This window comes from Pan paniscus, chromosome 3 (genome assembly GCF_029289425.2).
Source record: "Pan paniscus chromosome 3, NHGRI_mPanPan1-v2.0_pri, whole genome shotgun sequence".
Lineage (NCBI taxonomy): Eukaryota > Metazoa > Chordata > Mammalia > Primates > Hominidae > Pan > Pan paniscus.
This window is the reverse complement of record NC_073252.2, coordinates 117,559,903-117,586,273: the sequence shown is the minus strand read 5'-3', so window position 1 is coordinate 117,586,273 and position 26,371 is coordinate 117,559,903. Positions and strand designations below refer to the sequence as shown.

The following is a 26,371-nucleotide window of genomic DNA, read 5'->3' as shown; positions in this document are numbered from 1 at the left end:
TTCTAAAGAATACATGGGTCAAAGAAGTCTCAAGAGAAATTTAAAAATATTTTAAAGTAGAATAAAATAAAAATACAACTTATCAGAATTTGTGGAATATAGCAAAAGCAGCGCTCATAAGGAAATCTACAGCATTGAATGCATATGAAGAAAAGAAGGAAGATAAAAATTTAATCATCTAAGTTACTACCTAATGTAACTAGAGAAGGAAGACCAATGTAAGCCAGAAATCAATAAATAAACAAGACAATAATGATGTCATAATTAGGAAGATGGTGTCAATGGGCAAAAATGCCTAGAAAAGAAGTCAAAAGATGATGTCACAATTTAATAAAGACACAGCTGTTAAAAGCACAGCATTTAGAAATATGAAGGAAAACATCAGAAGAAACAGGTTAAAGAATTAGATGTGGTCCTCACAGGGAATATTTGGTGAGATGGGGGTGTGGAAAGAGAAGGATAGCAAATGGACTAGGATTTGAGTTCATAATCATAGGAGACTTTAGTCTTCTCTGTCACACTTCAATTTTTATGAGCCACTTGTAGTTATGTATTACCTAAATCATTAAATATTTAGAAAAGGACAATACTTGAAAATATGATCAACTTTGTTCAAAAACATTAAGATCAAAACAGCAAAAAGGCACTATATAGTTTTCCTTATGATACCTATAGAGATTAAAATGTTGAATAAGATCCAATGTGGATAAAAGTATTTTAAAAAGGTTTATATACACTGTTTTTGAAACTTTTCAAAAAATTAATTTGCCATAGCTTTCTAAATTTCAAGTACACTTGCTGTTATTTGTACGCATACTATTTGAAACAGTAATACCACTTATCAAATTATCCTATAGATAGCTCATAGAAATGCTTGGTTATGTGTGCAAGAGCATTCACTGCAGCATTCCTTGTAATAAAACAGAAACAAAAATATTCTTCAACTGAAGGATTTATGAAAATCCATAATGTGGATTACTGTAGAGTCACTAAAAATAATTATACTAATCTATGTGTGTTAATAATAAAACCTGCCCAAAATATATTAACTGATTATCCAATTTCTATGAAGAAAAATATATATATTTATTATTATTATTAAGTAAAACTCTAAATTCCAGAAGTGTGTTTGTTAAAACTGATAGAGAAATATAAAACTAATACATGGAATGAGTCTCTGTCAATGTGGTGGCAAATAACTTTGTTTCTCATCACTGCCTTCAAAACAAAGCCCCAACATCCTCCCAGGATAATCTGAGGATGCTCCCTTAACTTTCTGGTCATTCCAGTTATAAGAACAAATCTTATTTCATTAATTACAACTCATTTTTATGTGTTACAAAGTCCAGACAAGTCCAATTTTATCCTTTATTTCCTCATGTAACGAAACTATCCCCAGCCCCATCCAAGTTAGGCTCAGAACTGGGTTTGGAGAACTGCAAGACAGTAGATTACTGTCAGTATAATCAGCTTTCTCTCTCTCTCTCTCTCTCTCTCTCTCTCTCTCTCTCTCTCTCTCTCTCTCTCTCTCACACACACACACACACACACTCACACACACACATACACATCCCCTTTCCTTCCCTCCCTTGATTTTTCACTCCAACTTCCCTATTTGTGAATCTTCCACACTCAGTGCAACTGGAATGGAGATCAGAGGAAAAGAATGATTTCATAGTTTCCCTACATGGCTGATGTACTGACTGATCTCTTAATTTTTCCCTTAGCCTCAGGCCCTAGTGACCTACCCACCTCACAGTTCCTCACTCCTAGGATCTCTTCTCTGGAGAAGGCAGCAACCTGGGGCAGTGTCTCATCAGGGCAGCTCAACCTCACTGCTTCCCCTTGCCTTATAGGCTCCATAAAATAGTGGGAAAGTAGACTTGCCTTTCTGTTTCTCTCTCTCTCTCTCTCTCTCTCTCTCTGTCTGTCTGTCTGTCTGCAGCCTCTTGAGCAGCTCCAATATTCCCTCCCACCCCCTACTTCCATGACTTCTGAAGCAACTGTCATTGACATTCTCCCTACAGCCCCTGGCCGCAGATACAAAGGATGCATTTCAAGCTCTCCCAAGAACTCCTGCAGTGCTCCATCCCTGTGTCCTCAGAAATGGCCCTGAGTCTCAGCAGCTCAAAAAGACTCCAGTTGGATAGTGAGAAGCCACGGCTTCCTTGCAAGAACCTTCCCAAATTTCTCTAAGTAATTTTCTTGATATCTCCTCCTACCTACCCTGGAATAATGGCAACACCTGCATAGGGAAGAAAAGAGAAAAGACCAAAGCACTCCTTATTTCTATAAATTCCCTTTCTTCAATACATTATCTTAAATTTCTGCTTTTCTGTTTAGATAGATTGGATGGTAAGGGTGGTGGCAGGGGTTGGGGAGTTGGATGTCCACAGACTAATTTAGCCACTTCTTAGCAAGCCGTTTGATTTTCTGTCTCTCTTGAAAATGTGCAGGTACTTTATAATATATTATTCTCATCTTCCAGGCTTCAGTCAAAATACCACAAAAACAGGAAATTCCCACTGAATATTCAATTAACATATTTATATAGTTATTAGGATAATATAATTAATTTTTTCATATACATGCTGTTACTCTGACATTTATCTTCATTCAGGCAGCAGCTAGTGAGTTCTATGTCTCCAGAAGAGGATAATGCAGAAAAATATACAAGATTATTTTTAAAAAATCAATTTTTTGGCTTTTGGTGTTCAATAACAAATGCCCGAGTGTAAGGCAAAAAACTGAGGAGAATAAATGACCAGATAGGGTCATGCTGATGATCCAAGAAACAAACAAACAAAAAGTGAAAGGTAGCGGCCTGTATAGAAATATGACAGTGACACAGATGAGCTGACCCCATCTCCTTGATGCTATTTGATCTCCCAGAACTTAGAGGCAATCAGAATAATGGGAGTTCCATAAAAAATTAAATTCATGTATAAAAATTAAACTTAGATATTTGCACAACTAGAGGCTCTTATTTGAAATTGGGGGCCAGGCATACTTGCTCACTCCTGTAAACCCAACACTTTGGGAGGCCCAGGGGAGAACTGCTTGAGCCCAGGAGTTCGAGACCAGCCTGGGAAACATAGTGAGACTCCATTTTTACAAAAAATGAAAAATTAGCTGGGCATGGTGGCATGCAGCTGTGGTCCCAGCTACTCAGGAGGCTGAAGCAAGATGATTATTTGAGCCCAAAAGGTCGAAACTACAATGAGCCATGATCTTACCACTGCACTCCAGCCTGGGTGATAGGGTGAGACTCTGTCTTAAAAAAAAAAAAAAGAAAACACACACACATACACACAATTTGGACCTTGATACAGTTTAGCTCTGTGTCCCCACTCATAGCTCATGTTGAACTGTAATTCCCAGTGTTAGAGGAGGGGCCTGGTGGGAGGTGATTGAATCACAGGAGCAGAATTCCCCCTTGTTGTTCTCGTGATAGAGTTCTCACAAGACCTGGTTGTTTGAAAGTGTGTAGCACTTCCCGCTTTGTTCTCTCTCTTTCTCCTGCCAGCCATGTGAAGACATGCTTGATTCCCCTCACCTTCACCATGATTGTAAGTTTCCTGAGGCTTCCCCAGAAGTGGAAGCCTGATAGCCCACAGAACTGTGAGCCTATTAAACCTCTTTTCTTTATCAGTTACCCAGTCTCAGGTATGTCTTTATAGCAGTGTGAAAACAGACTAATACAGATCTGGCAGGTATCTATTTCATATAAATAAACAAACAAATATATTTATATAAATGTATCATATATAAATATATCAAGGCTAAGATATGTAGCCTTGTATATAAGATATATATCTTATAAGCTGTATGTATATATACACATATATGTATATGTATACGTGTGTATGGGCATATATATACTTAGAAAGTATATATGTGTATATATACACATATATATAATATCTGGAAGAACACACAACAAACCATTAATGGTGTTTATCTTTAGGGAGTAGAACAGGAGGATAGTAGTGGGGAATATGAACTTTTATTTTCCCCTTAGAAACTTCTGTTAAGTCAAATATTTTTGTAATTTATTCCACAAAGTATAGATTATTTTGTGAAAATGTAGTTAACAATTAACAAGGAACATACTAAAAAATACAAGCCAGAAAAACTACTTAATGTAATTTTTTCTAGTTTCTGGGAGAATAACAAAAAGAAGGAAGATTCAGTAGGAAAGGAAAGCAATGAAGAAGCCAAGAAAGAGACAAGGAACCCTGGAAAGAGAGTCAGCAAAGAGAGAAATAGAAACATTAATTTCAGGTATGAGTAACATGAGGTCAAGGGCTTCAAATACTGTGTCTGTAGCCTCCACCCTTTTAGAGAAACACTGGAAAACTGATGTGCACCTAAAAGGAGACAAGCAGGTTAGTGAAGGAACTGGGAGACATATTGGCTAACGAACTACAGCAAGTTCATGTTCAAATGAGATCAGAAGCTGTATAAAGACTGTAGCCACCTGCAAGACCTTCAGATGGCAGAAAATTAGACTAAATTTTTGCCTCTGTAGCAAAGAATTAAAACTGAAGAGTAATTAAAAGAAAGTGAATTATATCCTCTAGAAAATTTTCTAAAAATTAGAGACATTAATTTAAAACCAATTCTATATATCTTTCAGAGGAGTTGGAAGTGTTGTGAACTATTAATCCTTTAGCTTTGCTTTGGACTTGACAGCAAAAGTAGCTGCATGCAGAAGTAAAATTGTTAAGAATGTCACATAAAATGTGAGGGTGAGCTCAGCATGAAGGAACAGCCTCTTCCATTGGTGAGGTACAATCGTCCTTACCTTTAGTAAGAAAGAAGAAGTCATAGCTGTGACAACATCTAGATGACCAGGGTTGCCTGACTTTAGGAACCCAAGAGAAAATTTCTGCAGATAGAATTCATGTATAAAATTTATGCATGAATTTATTATTCAGATAAGAAAAGGTATAGACAAAAGGGCACTCCCTTCCTGCCTTCTTTTTTCCTTCCTGTTAGTATCACTGTCTACCACTAAGCAACAGTAAGATTTAACTCTGAATGTCAACCCTAAACATTTACGTGTTAGCACAACCTCCCACATATTAGATGTCTGATGGCTAAGAAGTGTTCAGAATAGCTTAGCATCAGAATCAAATGTCGGCATTATTTTAGAATGGCAAAATAATAAGCCAAGAATATTCTAGTCCCAGTTCTCTTCCAGACATTAATCACAAGAAATGAGCCCTTCTAATTATCTTTAATTTAGGAAGGAATTCACAAATGACAGCTTGTTATTTGCAGGTCAGAATCAAGACAGCACGTACCATTTAACAATCTTGAAGTTGGAAAATTAAACTGAAGGAAAAAAGAGAGACTGGATAGAAATCAAATGGGTAGTTGTTTTCTTAGTAGGTATTTGCAGGAGCTCTTAATAACTTAATTGCAAAGCTCCTTTTTAAAACAAGAAAAGCTATTCACACCTATCTGTTGTGGCATTAAATAGTCATTCAGAGTCTTGGTTAAGTGTTTTCTGTTGGAATCAGAGGCAGCATCAAGAGTTCTCGAATAAGAATCCTAAGAATAACTAGTTGTGACTATTGTTATATAGCTCTGTGCAATTATATACGCTTTATCATATATTAACTTGTTTAATCATCACAAGAACACCCTCTTTCCTGAATATCCTCTTTGCATGACAGGTGAAGAAACTGAAGACTTTAGCCAGAGCCAAGTGGCTAATTCAGAGTTTAATACACATTTGACCTCAAACCCTTTGTGGTCACCTTTGAACAGTGCCTCCCTCTCTGAAATAAAATACTGGTTCTGTCATTAATTATTAATTATTGATTAATTTCTCTTGATTTTCATTTTCTCCTATGCAAAATTCTGTTACTGAATTACATGAATTCCAAGACCTCTTTCTGATCTAACATTCCATCATTCCTCTGTTAAAAAGATAACATAAAACCAGAAACAAAGTATGTAATTGTAATGCCAAATTTTTAAACATAGTTCATTATTCCACCTTGAAAATGTAAATACTACATGAAGCGTCAACAAATAAACCATTAGGTCAATATTTACTGAGAGCTGACTCTCCATCAGAGTGATGCTTGTAATTGACATGGAGGGCAAAATGATTTTAAAAAGTAAGATTCCTGCCTTCTTGGAACTCAGAGACAAATGTGGGAAATGGGCAACTCAAGAAACAATTTCAAAATCGTATGTTAAGTCAAGAAACTGGACATGAAAGAAGGGGCATGTAATAGACACCAGCAAGTCAGGAAAGGCTCTCTGTCAAGGGAAATGCACTTTGAAGGACAAGAATTTAACCAAGTAAATAAACAGGAGAGAGAAAGATGTTTCATGCAGAGAGTTGCAGATATGAGAATAAGCTAATAGCCTAAAAGTTAATTTGCATACTGTAACCATTCAACTCTCAAGATGTTCCCTTATTTGCCATGTAAACCACAGGTCCTAATGTAGCAGAAGTAATCCTAAATAAATCTGTTCTACAGTTGAGCAAAATGATTTTCATAGATGTTAAGCAACATGACTAAGCCATCCCCATTGTGGCGGATTCCAGAGTACAAATCCTATGCTCTTTTCCTCTAATCATCACCATCTCCCTGTACATTTCTTTCTTGAGGCTCAGCTGAACATAAATAATCCCGGTGCAGAACACTGGACAACTGAAGCAAAACTGAGTAATTCAAAAGAAAATATATGAATATATAATCAGCTGAAAAACCAGATATGAACCTGCTCTAAACCCATTTCGAAAGCCCTCCTTGAATCTGTTCTGCAGCCATGTATTACAGGCATCTCAAAGAAAGAGATTTTTTTTCTGCAAAATGGTAGCTGGAGGAGAATTTTCTCTCCTCTGAGGTTTAAGAGGGCAAGCCATCAAGCCCACAGAACTGTAAACGTACAATCAGGCTCATTTTGTATAAGCAAAAGCATAATTTTATATGCAACTTGGCAATCATGATAATTTATGAATTTATATATTTTAACAAGGTATTACCCAACTATAATTTTTGAACCAAAAAGGTAAAACAAACTTGAGTTTTCCTTACTAATTTTTACATCTCAAGGAAGGAATGATTTTTTCAAATGTCCACTTCATGACATTCACTTCTTAACTGCATGTTTGGTGTATTGAGAAAAAGTAAATGCCCTTAAGTGTGTGGATTTTATATTTAGCAGGTGTTTTCCCAGACTTGACTGGGTTTGAAAAAGGTGCAGACATATGAGTCACATTCTCAATGACAACAAAAATGAGAAACAATACTCCAGAGATTAAGGCCCCAAAAGAGAGATGCAGATTTTTCCAAAGTTTGATGCTATAAAAGCAACTTATGTCGGAACATGTTAACAACTTTAAAGCAGATATTAGACAACTGTGCTCTCTAAAGATTTTGACTACCCTGCTTCAAGCAACTGTTCATCTGCTTAATTGTTAAGTCCCTTCTTAGAAAGTTTCAGAGTCTCACCACGTGACATGGCTCCTTCCTCCAACCTCAGATTACGATGAACATATTCAGTTGAACATTTCACATAGCAGCATTTTTCCATTTTAATGGTATAAGCCATACTCTTGGCGTTTCTCCTAACCCAGCTGAAGTGGACTATATAGCTATTTTTCTAGAGGAGAAGTTCTCTTTCCAAAAGGAACTCTGATGCTAATTCTTTTGTTTTTAAAGATGGGAAGATAATGTTTTCCACTAAAATAGCAATAATTTTGTTAAATATAATTAATTTTGAAAAGTTATCATAAACAACAAACGTTAATCAGGGAGATAAATAGAGACTTAAGGTGGGAAATACGTTCATTCCATAAAACCCTTCATTCAGCATTTATTTAATAAATATTTACTGAGTGCTATGTGCAATGATCTGTAGTAAATGAACAGTGAAGGACCAAACAGACATGGACTCTTGAAGTTATAGCCCAAAAGGGATGACTGGTCATTTTTTTAAAGTCTACATACAAGAACTTGCAAGAGATGATGTGAAGAAAATAGGTGAGTGCAATGGCAAAATGGAGTAAGTGGCATCTGCTTGGAGAAGATGGTCAGAAAAACTGCCTGTAAAGAGGTGATATTTCCAGCACTTTGGGAGGCCAGGGCAGGTGGATCATGAGGTCAGGAGATCGAGACCGTCCTGGCTAACACAGTGAAACCCCGTCTCTACTAAAAAATACAAAAAATTGCCAGGCATGATGGCGGGCGCCTGTAGTCCCAGCGACTCAGGAGGCTGAGGCAGGAGAATGATGTGAACCCGGGAGGTGGAGCTTGCAGTGAGCCAAGATCACGCCACTGCACTCCAGCCTGGGCAACAGAGCGAGACTCCATCTCAAAAAAAAGGCGGGGGGGTGATATTTGGGCCAAGCCCTATAGAATGGGAGGACAGTGACCACCTGAAGACTCATGTCAGAGTGTCACTGGCAGGACAAGTCTCTGAGGAGGGAAAGGAAAAGCTGAAAGGAAGCCAGTGAGGCTGGCCACAACCACCCCAGACAAACACAGATCTTCTCTCTGTGTTACAAAGAGTGTTACAAAGTCCACCCTTTGTAACAATGAGCAGCAACTTTCACCTGGAGAAAAGGGTGCTGAACCACTCACACTCCTACGGCTCCATGTGGAGCCCCCTTCCTCCTACTCTCTCTTAAGCAGGGGCTCCTTTTAAATGGAAGCCCTAAATGCTGTGTTGTGGTGACACAGAAGGAAACATCCACCAAGCCCTCAGGACATGTCAGGGAACGTAAATACTGATCCGTCTGCAACTCATTTCCTGACCCTTTAGAAAGTAGACCAACAGACAAACTTTCGACTGATGGCTAGTTTTTTGTTTTGTTTTGTTTTTAAATCTTGCTTATTGGTAACAGAGTCATCAAAACTGCTATGTTTGGGCAGGGGCCTGTGGCAGTTACTTGATGAAATGCAGCAATTGACATTAAGAATCAAAACACCATATAAAAGCCTTTAGAAAAACACATATGGACATGATAGTCAATAGTTGTCCAAAAAAGATGATATTGCTTATTCATAAGTTAGTATCAGTCTGAGTTGGATTTAGAGAATTTCAAAACCCTTTCTATTCCAACCGATGTATGACGTATATACTAAACATTGCTGTAGCATCTGGGCCCGATAAACTACTTCTTTGGTATCACAAGTGAAGGTAGATAATAGATATATGAAACAATTCTGAGTCCATTTAACTTTTCTTTTTTAACTAGAGACAGTTACTTGTAGTCTTACCAAAATGTGTTAATACAAACTGGCAGAGAAAAGTAGATAAACCATAATGATAATTACAACTGAATTTATCCATCACAATAATTCTAATGATAATTGCTAATCTTGGTGGTAATTCACCCAAGGAGAAGACTCCACCAAGGCTATGCCACTTCAGGATATAACACCTGATATCAAATTTGGGGGCTGAGAAGGATCTCAAAATGCATTTGAGAAGTAGAAATCAGGAAATGGTTACTTCTCTTTCTAGTCAAGTCCTCAACATCCATGTCAAGTTTTATCTTTGAATGTGAGGTGGGAGAGCATATATTTCTCTGAAAAGCTTATTAATTTCCATGGTTTTCTCTACGTGTTCTTATCTGTAAAATGGGAAGAGTTAACACATGAAAAGTAGAGCCTGCCCGTGAATGAGCATATCCACTGACAGATGACATTCTTCCAGCCACTGTTTTTCACCCTGCTTACTAATATTATTATTATCATTTATAACAAGTATTTCTGTCTATGATGGTTTTGAAAGGACTCTTACAGTGTCCCTTAATAAAAAGAAACCCATAACCTAAAACAATGACCCTATTCACATGGCATTTAAGCTAAGAGCCTGAAAGGTCATGTAGGAGATCGGTCAGTGTGGTGGGAGAAATTATAGGGAAAGGGCACAAACCTTCTGAAAGGTCAGAAGGCTCTGCATAGCTTTGGGGAAGAATAAGCTGAAGGCAGCTGTTCTCTTACCCTGAGGCAGAGGGCAAGGATTAGGTACAAGGAAGTGTAGGGGAAACAGGCTTGTTTACTTATGTTAACCAGGAACCGACCTTTGGTAATTATTTATTTCAGGTGCTTTAAATTATGCCTAATCCCTAGGATGACACAAAGCAAAGTCACCCTCGCTTTCAGGATTACAGAAAATCAAAAATTACAGTAACTTGTAAAAGGCTCAAGCTTTTAAGTAATTAAGCTAGGGTTCAAGTTCAGGCCTCACTCACTCTTAAAGCTGTGCTTTCTCTAGCTCAACAAGCATTGTCATAAGTAGTTGCCTCCTTACTTTTTCTTAATTGTGCCCTTCCTTTCCCAGACTTTATCATGGCCAAGTTCAAGCCCTTATCATGCCTCATTGAAGAATTAAAAATGGTTCCAGATTTGCCCCCTTCAAATACACCCTACACACTGCCACCAGAGTTATATAACAGCAGTGCAAATTTAACTGTGACTTCTTTTTTTTATGTCAACAAATCACTTCAATTACATGCCAAGCTTTCATCCCAGCCTGTGAAGCCTCCATGACATCTGCCTGAACTTCGAGAAACCCACATCTCGTGTTTTAATTTCTGGTAATATGAAACTACATTTGGTTCCCCAGGCACACCCTATTATTCATTCTGCACTGCATTTTTGCTCTCTTTTAGTGGAATAAAAGAGAATTTTAGACACGAACATGTGTGACCAGGTTTGGGGTGGAGAAAAGGTGATGACTTCCATGACTAAAAATCATCTCGGACACCTTCTCCTCCAGAAATGCTGGCCACCTCTTATTCCTCAAGCTGAATGAGAAGAATCTCTTTCAAACTCACAGCGCCCTGTGCCTACTTCTCTTATTATTATGAAATTTTCTATGCATATGTATATTTCATTTAGCTTTGTTTCTCCAGTACTTGGTAATAATAGAAATTTGGTATAAAAAATTGTTGAAATAAACTGAACCAACTTGCCCAAGAATTAACATCTAAGAAATAGAAGAATCAGTAGTTAATCTATGTGGTTAAAGATTCAATTGCATAGTCCTTCTTGAAACATAATATGGGGCAGAAGAGCTAGATCATGCCCCTTCGTAAACCTACAGTAATTGTCATCTTGGGAGCAAATAATAGAGAAATATTTGTAAACATGTTATAAACCGTTAGTATCGATATGTTGTAGATCTCTGCTAATTTCTAGTGTGGATCACTGTATTTCTGAAGTGTCTGAAATACAGCACCAAAGTTTGCATCTAAATGAAATATGTTCATACCAACAATGCCCTTTAGTAATCGTATAATTACTGCATTGCCTGGTACTGTTTACAGACATTCAGTTATTAAATACAGATTTAGATGCAAGGAAGGAAATCAGAATTTTTCTTGTTATGCTCTCTATTGAGAAGTAATTGAAGACTTAAATAGAAAACAAAGCATGAAAGACCTTCCACAAACCAAAAGTTAAACATACATTAAATGATCATTATCTTTTACCTTAAGAAAATTATGAAAATGGAGAATATTTTATCTACTGCCTATAAGGGGTGAACATATATATTAAATATTAAAAGAAAAATTTTAAATTAACTCCTTGAGACTGATATTGTCTCCTCGTTGAATTTCAAATTAAAATAATTTCCCCTATTGAAAGAAATGCCTCCCTTTCTTTCACCGGATCCCTTCTTTCATTTGCCTCTTAGATGTGAGTGTCTCTTGGATGCAAAAGAGACTTTGGCTCTTTTAACCTCTTTTGCATTCTGTAGATTTCATCAAGGAACTTCACTTCAATTAACACTCAGTACCAGATTACTACCAAGTTCATGACTTCAACCCATTTGTCTCTTCTGTCCTCCATTCTTTTACAAAGATCTTGTAGACATTTGTAGGTGGCTATACAGGAATTACCTTAACATCAGCATATCTGATGAACCTGGTCATCTTCTGCACAAAACTTAAACACACATTCCTTATTCTGGTAAATCACACCACCCAGTTAGCATCTAGCTTTCCCCTGCTCTCTCCCCTACATCCAGTTTTTACCTAGTCATGTTGATTGTCCTTCCTAAACATCTCTTAATCTGGCTCCTCCTCTTTCACCCCATTGTAACCACCTTAATTAAAACATCTGTCATTTCTCACTGCACAATTGCAACAACTGGTTTTCCAGCCTCCAGTTTCTTTTCCAATCATACTTTTATTCCACGGTCAGAGACGTATTTCTATACTGACAGTCTGATCACATGACTCTCCTGATTGCAATATTTCAATGCACTTCCACATACAGGAAAGAAAATTCAAACATGTCTTTTGTAATATGACTTACCTCTCAGTAAGCGGTCATCTTCCACCTCCAATGTCTGACTTTTTCATTCAACCTGGCATGGCTCATGTTATACCCTCTGCAAAATTCTTCTCTTTTCTTCCTCTCTCACCTTCTATTCTTCTCTACCCTGTATCTTTCCAGAGAAATATACTCATCCTTCAATCTTGGCTGAAATGTAACTCTTTCTTGGAATCCTTCTGTGATTCCCCTAAGCCCTTTCTGCCAAAGCTGTGAACACAGAAGCATCAGAGTTCTTCTAAGAGCTGGTTGGTAGTGCAGAATCTCAGGTGTGCCCCAGACCTACTGGGTCCCATCCCACCCCAGGTGGTTTTTATGGATGTTAAAGTTTAAGAAGCCCTGCGGGTAGCTATTTCTACTCCCAAAACTACAGTAGTATCAGCAACACCTGGGAACTTGCTGAAAATGCAAATCACAATCTGATAAAAGACTTGTATCCAGAATATATAAAGGATTCTCGAAACTCAATTTTAAGCAAACAACCAATCAATTTTTTTAACAGGCAAAATATTTGAACAGACACTTCACCAAAGAAGAGGTACACATGGCAAATAAGCAATTGAACAGATGCTTAACCCAATTTGTCACTAGGAAAACTACTGGGAAGTGTAACTATTTACCTGTCAGAATAGAAATAACAACAAAACCTGGCAATATCCACTGCTGCTAGCAAGAATGCGAAGCAACTGGAACTCTCAAACATGGCTGGAGGAAATGCAAGATGGCGTAGCCACTTTGGAAAACAGTTTGTCAATTTCTGATAACGTTAAATACACACTTAGTACATGACCAGGCAAGCTGTTACTCAGTATTTACCCAAGTGGAATAAAAAAATTATATTCTGGCCAGTCACAGTGGCTCATGCCTGTAATTACAGCACTTTGGAAGGCTGAGATGGGCAGATTACTTGAGGTCAGGAATTCAAGACCAGCCTGGCCAACATGGTAAAATCCTGTTTCTACTAAAAATACAAAAAGTTAGCCAGGCATAGTGGTGCATGCCTGTAATCCCAGCTACTCGGGAGGCTAAGGCAGGAGAATCTCTTGAACCCGGGAGGCAGAGGTTGCAGTGAGCCCAGATCACACCACTGCACTCCAGCCTGGGCAACAGAGTGAGACTCTATCTCAAAAATAAATAAATAAATAAATAAATAAATAAAAGAAACACACAAATATTATATTCTAACAAAAACAATGTAGATAAATGTTTATGGCAGCTTTATTTGTAATCTCCAAAAACTCAAACCAACCTAAATGTCTAAATGTCCTTTAACTAATGAATGAATAAGCCAACATATTACACATTGTGTAAATGTGTTTCATTTACACAATGAAATGCTACTCAGCAAAAAAAAGGGAATGAACTATGGATATGCACAAGAACAGAGATAAACCTCAAAAGTATCATGCTAAGGGGAAGAAGCCAAACTTAAAAGGCTGCATACTATGTATGTTTATATGCCATTCTGGAAAAGGGAAAACTATAGGAATAAAGAACAGGTTCATAGTTGTCAGAGACTCATGGCATGGGGAGGAATTGACTACAAAAGAACATGGGAGAATTTTAGAGAGTGATTGAACTGTTCTACATCTTGCTTTTGGTGGCAGGGTGATTATATAACTTTACATTTGTCAAAACTCACAGAACTAAACACTAACATGGGTGAATTTAATGTATGCAAATGATACTTTAATAGGAAAATTAAAAACATTTATTATACAAAATACTGTAATCCATTCATTCTAAAGCAATTTCTTTACATTTTAACACTTCTGAAATCGTGAGTCATCTTATAATCAATGGCAATAAATATCATGTCATTCCTCCAATGGGCAGTGTTTCTTCCCAGTGAAACAAAAGATAATCGTGTATCTCATAATCAATGTTGTTGTAGATTTGATGAAATATGGTGTGCACATGTACTTTCTCTGGTTAGTTAAGTTACACAAGCTTATTTCTGAAATTGTATAAAATATAAGCCAGGCATTGTGGCTCACACCAATAATCCAACACTTTTGGAAGCTAAGGCAGGAGGATTGCTTGAGGCCAGTAGTTCAAGACCAGCCTGAGCAACATAGTGAGAACTTGTCTCTACCAAAAATAATTTTTTAAAAATTTGCAAGGCATGGTGGCATGCGCCCGTGACCCCAGCTACTAAACAGGCTGAGGTAAGAGGATCACTTGAGTTTAGGGGATCAAGGCTACAGTGAACTGTGACTGCACCACTACACTCCAGCCTAGGTGACAGAAAGAGACCCTACCTCAAAAAAAAAAAAAGTACAAAATATAGACTTGAAAAAGGAAAAGTAAAATTAGTCAATAATTCTAGTGATTATAGCATTATTATCTTTTTACTATGCACATACGTCCATGCTTATAATTGAAAACATTTGTACTTTTGACAAATTACCTAGTTTTGAATGTCACCCCTACCACAGAATTGCTCAGATGACACTAGGTGACATTTCTTACTTTGTCAGTTTACTCAAATGACATCTGAATTTGCCCTATTTCCTATTGGTCACTCATACAGATATCTTCAAACTTTTTTGTTTGCTTGCCCACTAGAAATTTTTTTTGTAAATTTTACACTCAATCACATTTTTAGTTGATTTAAAATGTTTCATTATAACTGTAATTAATATACTTTCTCCAATTCTCCAATATTGGGAATAAAACAAATACTTCACTCTTTTTAATGAATCTAATGGAATTTGAATACCATTAATATGTAATAACCCCCTAAAAAATACATACACAAAAAAGTTGTTGTTCAGCTATGAAAATTTACATATTTCTTTTTTATAACTCTACCATGTAATTTCATTCCACAGAATTTTAATCTAATTATACAATATCTTATACTTAAAAGTTTATTATCGATCATTTTATCATGCTTTCCCATACCAAAAATATGTACAGAAGTTAAAATTTAAATTTTGTTTTCCTCCTTGTAACCAAAAGACTTTACATATTTAACAATTTCTCCTGGGTTATTTTTATAACTATTATTAGTTCATCATTAATCAAAAGAACACCTGTTACAAATTTTGGTAAATAACCATTAAATTTGAAAGTTTAATTTTATTAGAAATGTACATCTTAATGGGATGAATGGAGTTATTTTCCCCAGTTTCACTATTTATATATAAATGGACAGGATTCTATATTAATCTACACATGTTTTCCCCAGTAATTGCTACTTGGAATTACTGAGTAACATAGGTCACACAAATGAATGTTTCTTGTTGTTGGTGGTGGTGTGTGTGTGTGTGTGTAAGTAATCAGCTGAAAACTCCATTATGTTCCTATTTAATTTTATGGAAAGAAGAAACATAGGAACTGCTTGACATGCAAGTAAATTTGTTACACATTATATTAAAATAGAAACCTTGGACACCTCAAATTCTCTTGTCTACACCCTTCTTTCTCTGCCATGGTCAGCACTTAACTTGCACAAAGTCACTCTTCCACTTTCATATTTGAATAAGACACTATACTTTAAAGAATAGGAACTGGTTTTCTGAGCAGCCACCAAGATGCAACCAAGAAGTATGGGGGAGCTAGATCACTGTGGATGTAAATCTTGATCAAGGAGAAGAGGATGTGGAAGGGAGCCAAGGAGAAAATTTCTCCCTCCTTTTTCTCTCTCTTATGGACTACTCAGAATGGGTTGCTCCTTTAAACCCTTCCAGGAAGGTCTAAAACACAGAGTGACTGTGACTGCTAAATAACTTGCTATGTCTCTTTGTGGTTTTGTTATGGTAATCAGTATAGTATACTGCTTGCCTCTCTTCTCCTTCCTTGCCTTTTCTTTGCTGCCTTAGGCTTGTACTTTCCATTTGTAAAGTGTTAGTCCTCGCAAGAACTATGAAAGGCCTGAAATTTTACCCTGCCTGCAAGTTACCAAATGAGCCTGCTGCAGTTTCACAGATGCTGACAAGAAGACATGAGACTTCTGGGTCAGAGACAAAGAACTTTAGTACTCACAGCACAGCAGGCAGTGAGTAGTGTGAACTCCATGCTTACATTGGCTTCCTTTGTCTACCAAGTCACCTGGGGGACAATGTGCTCCCAGTAGATTTCTGTAACAACTGAGAAATCCCAAGCTTGGGAAACTCCCAGTCTTTTAAAGGTTCTGCTAGTAAACCCACTCAACCTTTTCCCCAAAGGGGAATATTTTCTTTATCTTGGTCAAAAACAATTCTGCCTTCTGTGCCCAGGGGTGACACTATCTCTTTTTTCCAAGGTTTTCTGCTACACAAACGTTTCTCGAAACATAATTTGAAACAAAAGCTGTCACAGATACGACAGTTGGTCCGATGGCTAGTTTATAATTTTAACTTTTATTAAAAAGAGATAGAAAATATTTAACATTTTTATGATCAAGTAAGAGGAGAATTCATGGTAATCAGGATAAATCTCACATGACATGACTTGAAAAAACAGATTTTAATCACTATTGAACAAAACACATTAAGTCTGAAAGAAATTGCATTAAAATTTTATCCACAGTTTTTTCTAATATATTTTAAAATTTTCAATATTTCCAGAAAATAATCAATTATATTTAAAACAAAGCTTTAGTACTCTATGTTTTTAGGTTATTCTTTGGTGCTTTCAAATACTAGAGAATAATATTGAGAAGAATAGGAAAGCTTTCCTGTCATTTAAATATGCAGAAAATATTATTTTTAAGCATTTAATAATTGTTACTGATGCTCTTTCTGCTATTTTCTTAATGAACTTCCTTCTGGAAGTTCAAAAAAGAATTTTTTTGAAATAGGAGACAAAAGAAGTCTGGGCACAGTGGCTCGCGCCTGTAATTCCAGCACTTTGGGAGGCTGAGAGGGGATGATTGCTTGAGCCCAGGAGTTTGAGACCAGCCTGGGCAACACAGTGAAACCCTATCTCTTTAAAAAAATACAAAAGTTAGCTAGACATGGTGGTGTGTACCTGTAGTACCAGCTACTTGGGAGAATCCCTTGGGTCTGGAGGTAGAGGTTGCAGTGAGCCGAGATTGTGCTGCTGCACTCCAGCCTGGGTGACAGAGCAAGAACTTGTCTCAGAGCAAGACCTTGTCAAACAAACAAACGAAAAAAAAAAACACCAAAAGAAGGAAAGAAGCAACATTGCTAAATAAAAATTTATACCTTTATACCTACCTGAATTTACCACATTCTTAAGTGGCAAAAATATCATTTCTACCTCTAGGCTTTATCCTTAACAAAAGTATGTATGAAGCTGGGAGAGCCTAAAAGCCCTCTAGGTTCATGGTACTATGATTAATCACTGGGAAAGGCCTCCCCTTCCTTAGGCACCGAGATTTGTTTAGCCTTCAGGGTAATGCACCTTAGTAGCTTATAAAATGAATGAGGAATTTGCATATCCTTCATAAAGTGGTACTTGGGCTTTTGTGAATATAGGCTTGATTTCTGGCAGAACAATTTTGGGGAAAAGCTACATATGGAAGTAAAGTGTCAGAAAATTGATTCCCTTAAAACTCTTCATGTTTAGGTGTCTTGCAAAATGTTCACATCCTCCCAGGTTGGCACCACTACTCTATGCTATATTGTACCTCTCAAGATTGGGAAGGATGCTAAAAGCTTATGAAAATTATCAGTTAGTAAGTTACTGATTTACAAAAGCTCAAAAGTGCCTCAGTAAAATAATAAAATCTAGTCTTATTGTCATGGTTGGAAACAAGACATAAGGAAGATAATATGATTTAACCTAAGAAAGAGTAATAGCCTTAGACAATTTCGTATCATCCTACCATTTTTCTTAGGATTGAAGTTCTTCTGGTCCTCCATTGCTGCCCTACTTGCTCTTTCCAGGTATCCATGTAATGATGTATTTCATTTGCTGCAGCAACACACATTCCCTTAGGAACTTCCCTGTGTAGAGTGGAATCGGAGTCTGCTACAGTGATCTTTTCTAGGACATTTTCTCAACCTCCCACCCCAGGCTGAGCTCACAAAACCTAAACGTAGTAGCAGTTGTAGACTCCTCTTACTGTTTCTTTTACTACACGGTGCGAAAATGCATTAGAGAATAACAAATAAAACTTATCTTTTTGTCACCTTGAAATTTTGAAGTCCAACTATATTCAAAGCACTATGGAAACCTTGCATAATGATTGGTTCTTTAAAACACAGTTGTATTTTAGCCTATTTGCTTTTATTGTATTGAAGAACTATTTAGCATTAGGTTGGCATGTTTCAGAGGTTCCAAATATAATTTTATAATGTTTAGTGGTAGAATCAACATTCAAAAAACTCTAAATTTGCAACTAAGATATATTGTAATTGTGTGCCACTCAAAAAAACAAACAAACGAAAAAAACCCTTAATACCTAATTAGGATACCTTGCCACCAGGTGGCAGGGGAATGCCTTCATTTCATGAACTGAACTACTTGGTAAAAACTATTGTTGCTATTTATTTCATTTATTTGCTTTTTATTGAAATCTAGGATCAATTGGAGACCAGTATTAGTGAAGTGGTAGTCATTAACAATTTTAATCATGGATTGATATAAATTACTCTCTTTCCTGTATCATCATGATGTTTTGATGATGTATCAACTATAGCATCAAACATCTCCTCTAGTTTATTGGTTGATAACTTATAGTCTCTGGGGGTCTTGAAGACCCTTTCAGAGGCTTCGTAAAGTCAAGAATATTTTATCACTAATGCTAAGACATTTTTGCATTTTCATTCTCATTTTCTCATAAGTGTATGTACAGTAGAGTTTTGCAGAGGCTACATGACATGGGATAAGATGATCATACTGACACTTAAAGTAATGTATTATTATTGTATACTTGTATTTTAAATTTTTTCAGTTTTAATTTCTAACGTGGTAAATATTGATAGATATAAGCTAAACAAACAAAAATTCTTTAGGATCCCCAATAATTTTGAAGAGATTGAAGGAGTCCTGAGATCAAAATAATTTTAGAAGTACTTCTCTAAGTAGTTAGTTAACTCTAATTAAATGTATTCTCAGCAAACTAACACAGGAACAAAAACCAAACACCGCATGTTCTCACTCATAAGTGAGAGTTTAACAATGAGAACACGTGGACACATGGAGGGGAACATCACACACCGGGACCTGTCAGGGGGTGGGATCTAGGGGAGGGAGAGCATTAGGAGAAATACCTAACATAGATGATGGGTTGATGGGTGCAAGAAACCACCATGGCACATGTATACCTATGTAACAAATGTGCACCTTCTGCACATGTATCTCAGAACTTAAAGTATAATAAAAAAAAAAGCGCATGTATTTTTCTATGTCTCCCGAGGATAGGAATTTTTATCAAATTTACCTTTGGATCCTATCCCATTGACAATTTAGCACTGACCATGCATAATAGGTATTCAAAAAAGAAATGTTTGTTAAAAAACAGTACTGCTAGCTGAGAGATATTATTAGAATAAAACAGTATTAATGCAGACTTTAAAAACAGGTATTTAAAGTTTCCTCATTAAAACTAAAAAACAAAATAATTAATTCTAATATATGTCTTCAGGTAAAAACTTAAACCATGTATAATTTAATCCCTTTGAAATTAAAATGCAATAGGACTTTGCTGATGAATATTACCTTTATATTCTACAAATTTGTATCTCCTATGCAAACTTCTGTTTTTTAAGTTAGCATATTTGATAGGGTTTGGCTCTGTGTCCCCACCCAAATCTCATCTCAAATTGTAATCCCCACATATCGAGGGAAGGGCTTGTAATCCCCACGTGTCTAAGGAAAAGAGCTGCTTGGATCATGGGGTTGATTTCCCCCACACTGTTCTCATGATAGTGAGTGAATTCTCATGAGATGTGGTGGTTTTATAAGTATTTGAATGTTCTTTCTTCCTGCTTCCCTCTCCTGTCACCATGTGAAGAAGGTTCTTGCTTCTCCTTTGCCTTCTGCCATGATTTCAAGTTTCCTGAGGCCTCCCAGCCATGTGGAACTGTGAGTTAATTAAACCTCTTTCCTAAATTACCCAGTCTCAGGTATTTCTTTATAGCAGTGTGAAAATGGACTAATACAGGAAATTGGTACCAACGTAGTGGGGCACTGCTATAAAAATAAGCTGAAAATGTGGAAGAGACTTTGGAACTGGGTAATGGGCAGAGGTTGGAACAGTTTGGAGGGCTCAGAAGAAGACAGGAAGATGTGGGAAAGTTTGGAACTTTCTAGAGACTTGTTGAATGGTTTTGACCAAATATTGATAGTGATGTGGGCAATGAAGCCCAGGCTGAGGTGGTCTCAAATGGAGTTAAGGAACTTGTTGGGAACTGGAGTAAAGGTGACTCTTGCTATGTTTTAGCAAAGATCTGGTGACCGTTTGCCCCTGCCCTAGAGATCTGTGGAACTTTGAACTTGAGAGAGATGATTTAGGGATTATGGCAGAAGAAATTTTTAAGCATCAAAGCATCTAAGAGGTGACAGAACATAAGAGTTTGGAAATTTTGCAGCCTGACTGTGTGGTAGAAAAGAAAAACCCATTTTCTGGGGAGAAATTCAAGCCAGCTGCAGAAATTTGCATAAGCGACAAGGAGCCAAATGTTAATAGCCAAGACAATGGGGAAAATGTCTTCAGAGCACATCTGAGAACTTCATGGCAGCCCCTCTCATCACAGGCCCAGAGGCCTAGGAGGGAAAAACTGTTTTGTGGGCTGGGCTCAAGGCCCTACTGCTGCATGCACCCTCGTGATTTGGTGCTCTGTGTCCCAGCTGCTCCAGCTCCAGCTTAACGGGCCAAAGTACAGCTAGGGCTGTTGCTTCAGAGGATGCAAGCTTCAAGCCTTGGCAGCCTCCATGTGGTGTTGGGTGTGCAGGTGCACAGAAGTCAAGAATTGAGGTTTGTAAACCTCTGCCTAGATTTCAGCAGATGAATGAAAATGCCTGAATGTCCAGACAGAAGTCTGTTACAGGGGTGGAGCCCTCATAGAGAACCTCTGTTTGGGCAGTGCAGAAGGGAAATGTGGGGTTGGAGCTCTCACACAGAGTCCCAACTGGGGTACTGCCTAGTGGAGCTGTGAGAATAGGGCCACTGTCCTCCAGACCTCAGAGTGATAGATCCACTGACAGCTTGCACTATGCACCTGCAAAAGCCACAGATACTCAACACCAGCCAGTGAGAGCAGCCGCAGGGCCTGAGCCCTGCAAAGCCACAGGGGCGGAGCTGCCCAAGGCTGTGGGAGCCACCCTTTGCATCAGCATGCCCTGGATGTGAGACATGAAGTCAAAGGAGATTATTTTGGAGCTTAAAGATTTAATAACTGCCCTGTTGGATTTCAGACTTGCATGGGGCCTGTAGCCCCTTTGTTTTGGCCAATTTCTCCTATTAGAATGGGAGCATTTATCCAGTGCTTGCACCCTCATTGTATCTTGGAAGTAACCATTAATAACTTACTTTTGATTTTACAGGCTCCTAGGTGGAAGGGACTTGTCTCAGGTGAGACTTTAGACTTGGACTTTTGAGTTAATGCTGGAATGAGTTAAGACTTTGGGGGACTGTTGAGAAGACATGATAAGTTTTGAAATGCGTAAAGGGCATGAGATTTGAGAGAGGCCAGGGCAGAATGATATGGTTTGGCTCTGCGTCCTCATCTAAATCTCACCTCAAATTGTAATCTCCACCTGTTAAGGGAGAGACCTGTAATCCCCATGTGTTAAGGGAGGGAGGAAATTGGATCATGGTGACAGTTTCCCCCATGCTGTTCTTGGGATAGTGAGGGAGTTCTCACAAGATCTCATGGTTTTATAAGTGTTTGACAATTCCTCCTTCATACATGCTTCTCTTACCTGTGGCCTTGTGAAGAATGTGCCTGCGGCCGGGCTCAGTGGCCCATGCCTGTAATTCCAGCACTTTGGGAGGCTGAGGCAGGCAGATCACGAGGTCAGGAGATCGAGACCATCCTGGCTAACATGGTGAAACCCAGTCTCTACTAAAAATACAAAAAAAAAAAAAAAAAATTAGCCAGGTGTGGTAGTGGGCGCCTGTAGTCCCAGCTACTCGGGAGACTGAGGCAGAAGAATGGCTTGAACCCGGGAGGCGGAGCTTGCAATGAGCCGAGATCGCACCACTGCACTCCATTCTGGGTGACAGAGCGAGACTCCATTTCAACAAAAAAAAAAAAAAAAAGAATGTGCCTGCTTTCTCTTTGCATTACACAGTGATTGTAAGTTTCCTGAGGCCTCCCTAGCCATGCAGAACTCTGAGTAAATTAAACCTCTTTTCCTTTATAAATTACTCAGTCTCGGGTATTTCTTTATAGCAGTGTGAAAACAGAATAATACAATATTTTTCTATGGAGTATCATATTCTGAATACTGTTTTTTCCTTATAAAAGTTATAAAGTCTTTTATATTAGAAGCTATGAAAACTGAATAGGGAGTCATGCTTAATTATTCATTGAGGACATGAGAAGTGTTTAAACATCAGAAACACGGAGATATTTTTATAATGCAGTATCATGTGAAACTGGAAAGTAATCACTGAAAATCTATTTATATAAGATATGAAGAACTGGCGTACTGAGAACAGCCTTTCAAACATAGGCAAGTGCAACTTGCTTTGAGAAAAGCTGTGATAAGAAGAAGCATACCCATAGAGGAAAAGCCTTTAGGCCCCTACAATCAAGAGAGGTTTGGGGGCTGACCTACCACTTCTGACTACTCTGGATACAAATTTTTATTGAAATTATCAGCTGGTTTCACTCAATTTATGTATTTAAAGTGCTTAAAGTAATTGTTTTCTTTGTATAATTTTGAACTAAAACATTGATAGTAACTGAATTCAAGCTAAGGAATAAGAAAAATATATAGTAAAGTTTTAATAAGTATAATTATTTATTGGGCCAAAACCTTATAAATAATATTGTGTGATTCTGACATTTCCTTCAATATTTTCAGACTAAGGAACAAATTATATCTCAGGGAGCTAAGAAAATGTTTCAGAAATTAAATATTTTCTCTTTCTTATTAAACAGAGGTTTTATTGTGAACTGATTTCTGTATTCCATATCATTTATATCTCATATAAGTCTTGCTAGAATTTTTCCTCTCTTTTATCAGAATTGAAATCAACATCAAATATTCTTAGGTTCTCCAACTACAGTTGTTCTAAGTTTCTGCTTTATTTAAAGATTCTCCATAAACAATTCCTGCAGCTCTTGGATTTGCTCTTAGTTGTATAGAATGTAATGAGCTTTCCTCCCATCCAATGTGTGCTGTAAATTCATGCTACAGCTGCTCATCATGTAAGAAATGGTGGCTTTATTTGTGTGGTACACAGCTTTCAATTTCTCTTCCTGTTCCGCCTGCAGTCTCTGGTTTCTCTATAAGGTGTAATGCAGTTTTTCACTTTTTGGAGGTTTGTTTTTGGGGGTCCCCCATCTTTTTATTTGCTCTATGCTGTACTTGGAAGGATTATATAGATCAACCCTTATTTTTTGTTGCAATTATCTCCATGATTATTTAACTTAAGAAAGAATTTCCTTCACCAAACACTATTAAAAGTAAATTTTGATTACATGACATTCTCTTAGTCAATTAAAAATCCCCTCTGATCATTGAAACCATTTCATGTTCATTGTAGTGTGGAAAATACTTGTCCTTCTTTCATCCTGCCTCTTCACAGGATGGAATCTAAATTTCCCAAATGCACTTTGTTACATTTTTCAAACACACCCATCTTTCCAATGGCAACTTAAAGACCTTTTAAAGGAAACTTAACCCCTTTACTATTTCTACATCAAACAACAAAACCATAAAGGATATTTCCTAAAAATAGCTAAAGATTTTGTCTTTTTAATTTCAAAACCTATGAAGCATTCTTCTATTGAAAATATTGAGCACAATTGTTTCTTGAGGAAACACACTAAGTAGGCTGGTGTCAGGGTTCACAGTTGGACTCCTCCTAAGTCCATTAAATGTCTACGCTTTTTTATCTGTGTCTGAAAATGTGAAGACCTGGCACATTTATTCAGGTTATTAATGGGAAGCAAAATTCTATTATTGACAATAAAGAGAGATTTCAGATTATGTTCCTTGATCAAATGCTCTGTTTAATTGCTCTACTTCCCTTTTTATTTTTTGCATAAGAATAATCCTGTAACAGTATACATAAATAAACTCAAGGCTAGAGCTGAGGGTGGAAGGAGGGAAGAAATATAAGAGAGAAGTGGGCTAAACCCAGATGGTCTTTACCTCTTCCATCCTTTCCAAACTATCTTGTTGTAGGGCAGTGAAGGTTAACTGAGACATCACCTTTCTTGAACTCCAATTTCTCTCCCTGATTTAGCCCCAAGCATGAGGAAACCATCCATGTGTGTGATTTAGATGGGTGGCCTACTGCTAGAGCAGCCTATCCCAGCAGGGTCTCCCTGACAGCAGTAGTGTGATAGTGTGACAGAGTACTCTGGGTGCACTGACAACCCTGGAAAGCAGATGTCACTGATCTCTAATTGTGAATCACCCTCTTATACGTTATCAGCACATTATTATAAGGATTAACTGTTCAAATTCAAAGAGATAAAATGGAAAAACCATCCAAAAAGATAAAATGACAAGCCATACATGAATTAGTGTAGCTAATAAAGGCTGCTGACTAACTTCATAATATGCATAATATGCATTTGGCTTTATAATATAAAGATTCTTTAAAGAGAAGAAAATAAACCATTCAAGGATGCCTTCTCTCACCACTCCTACTCAGCATAGTATTGGAAGTTCTGGCCAGGGCAATCTGGCAAGAGAAAGAAAGAAGGGCATTAAATTAGAAGAGAGGGAGTCAAACTATCCCTGTTTGCAGGTGACATGATCCTATATCTAGAAAACCCCATAGTCTCAGCCCAAAAGCTTCTTAAGCTGATAAACAACTTCAGAAAGGTCTCAGGATACAAAATCAATGTGCAAAACCACTAGCATTCCTACACACCACCAACAGTCAAGCCAAGAGCCAAATCAAGAATAAACTCCCATTCACAATTGCCACAAAAAGAAGAAAATACCCGGGAATACAACGAACAAGGAAGGTGAAAGATCTCCACAAAGAGAACTACAAACCACTGCTCAAAGAAATCAGAGATGACACAAATATATGGAAAAATATTCCATGCTTATGGATAGGAAGAATCAATATCTTTAGAATAGCCATATTGCCCAAAGTAATTTATAGATTCAATGCTATTCCCATTAAACTACCATTGGCATTCTTCACAGAACTAGAAAAATACTATATTAAAATTTACATGGAATCAAAAAGGAACCCAAATAGCCAAGGCAATTTTAAGCAAAAAGAACAAAGCTAGAGGTATCACACTATCTGACTTCAAACTATACTACAGGGCTGTGGTAACCAAAACAAGATGATACTGGTACAAGAACAGACACATAGAACAACGGAACAGAATAGAGAACCCAGAAATAAGACCACACACCTACAACTATCTTATCTTCAACAAATCTGACAAAAACAAAGAATGGAGAAAGGATTCCCTCGTCAATAAATGGGGCTGAGATAACTGGCTAGCCACATGCACAAGATTGAAACTGTACCCGTTTCTTACACCATATACAAAAATTAACTCAAATGCATTAAAGATCTAAGTGTAAAACCCAACACTATAAAAACCTTGGAAGATGACCTGGGCAATACCATTCAGGACAGAGGCATGGGGAAATATTTGATGATGAAGACACCAAAAGCAATTGCAACAAAAGTAAAAATTGACAAAAAATCTAATTAAACTGAAGAGCTTCTGCACAGCAATATATATATATATATACACATATATATACACATATACATATATATACATATATATGTATATATACACATATATACATATATGTGTATATATACACATATATATACATATATGTGTATATATACACATATATATACACATATGTGTATATATATGTGTATATATACACATATATATACATATATGTGTATATATACACACATATATATACATATATGTATATATACATATATATGTATATACACATATATACATATATATGTA

At 37.1% G+C, this 26,371-nt stretch overlaps 1 long non-coding RNA gene across 1 annotated transcript; it reads left to right on the top strand.

Annotated features, from left to right (window-relative positions):
* Nucleotides 1–366: 366 nt before the first annotated feature.
* On the top strand, nt 367–5,825 carry LOC130541452 (uncharacterized). The gene is made up of 5 exons (XR_008955516.1): nt 367–432; nt 2,028–2,196; nt 3,527–3,569; nt 4,159–4,284; nt 5,685–5,825. It is a non-coding gene; the product is annotated as an uncharacterized LOC130541452 (long non-coding RNA).
* The last annotated feature ends 20,546 nt before the right edge of the window (nt 5,826–26,371 follow it).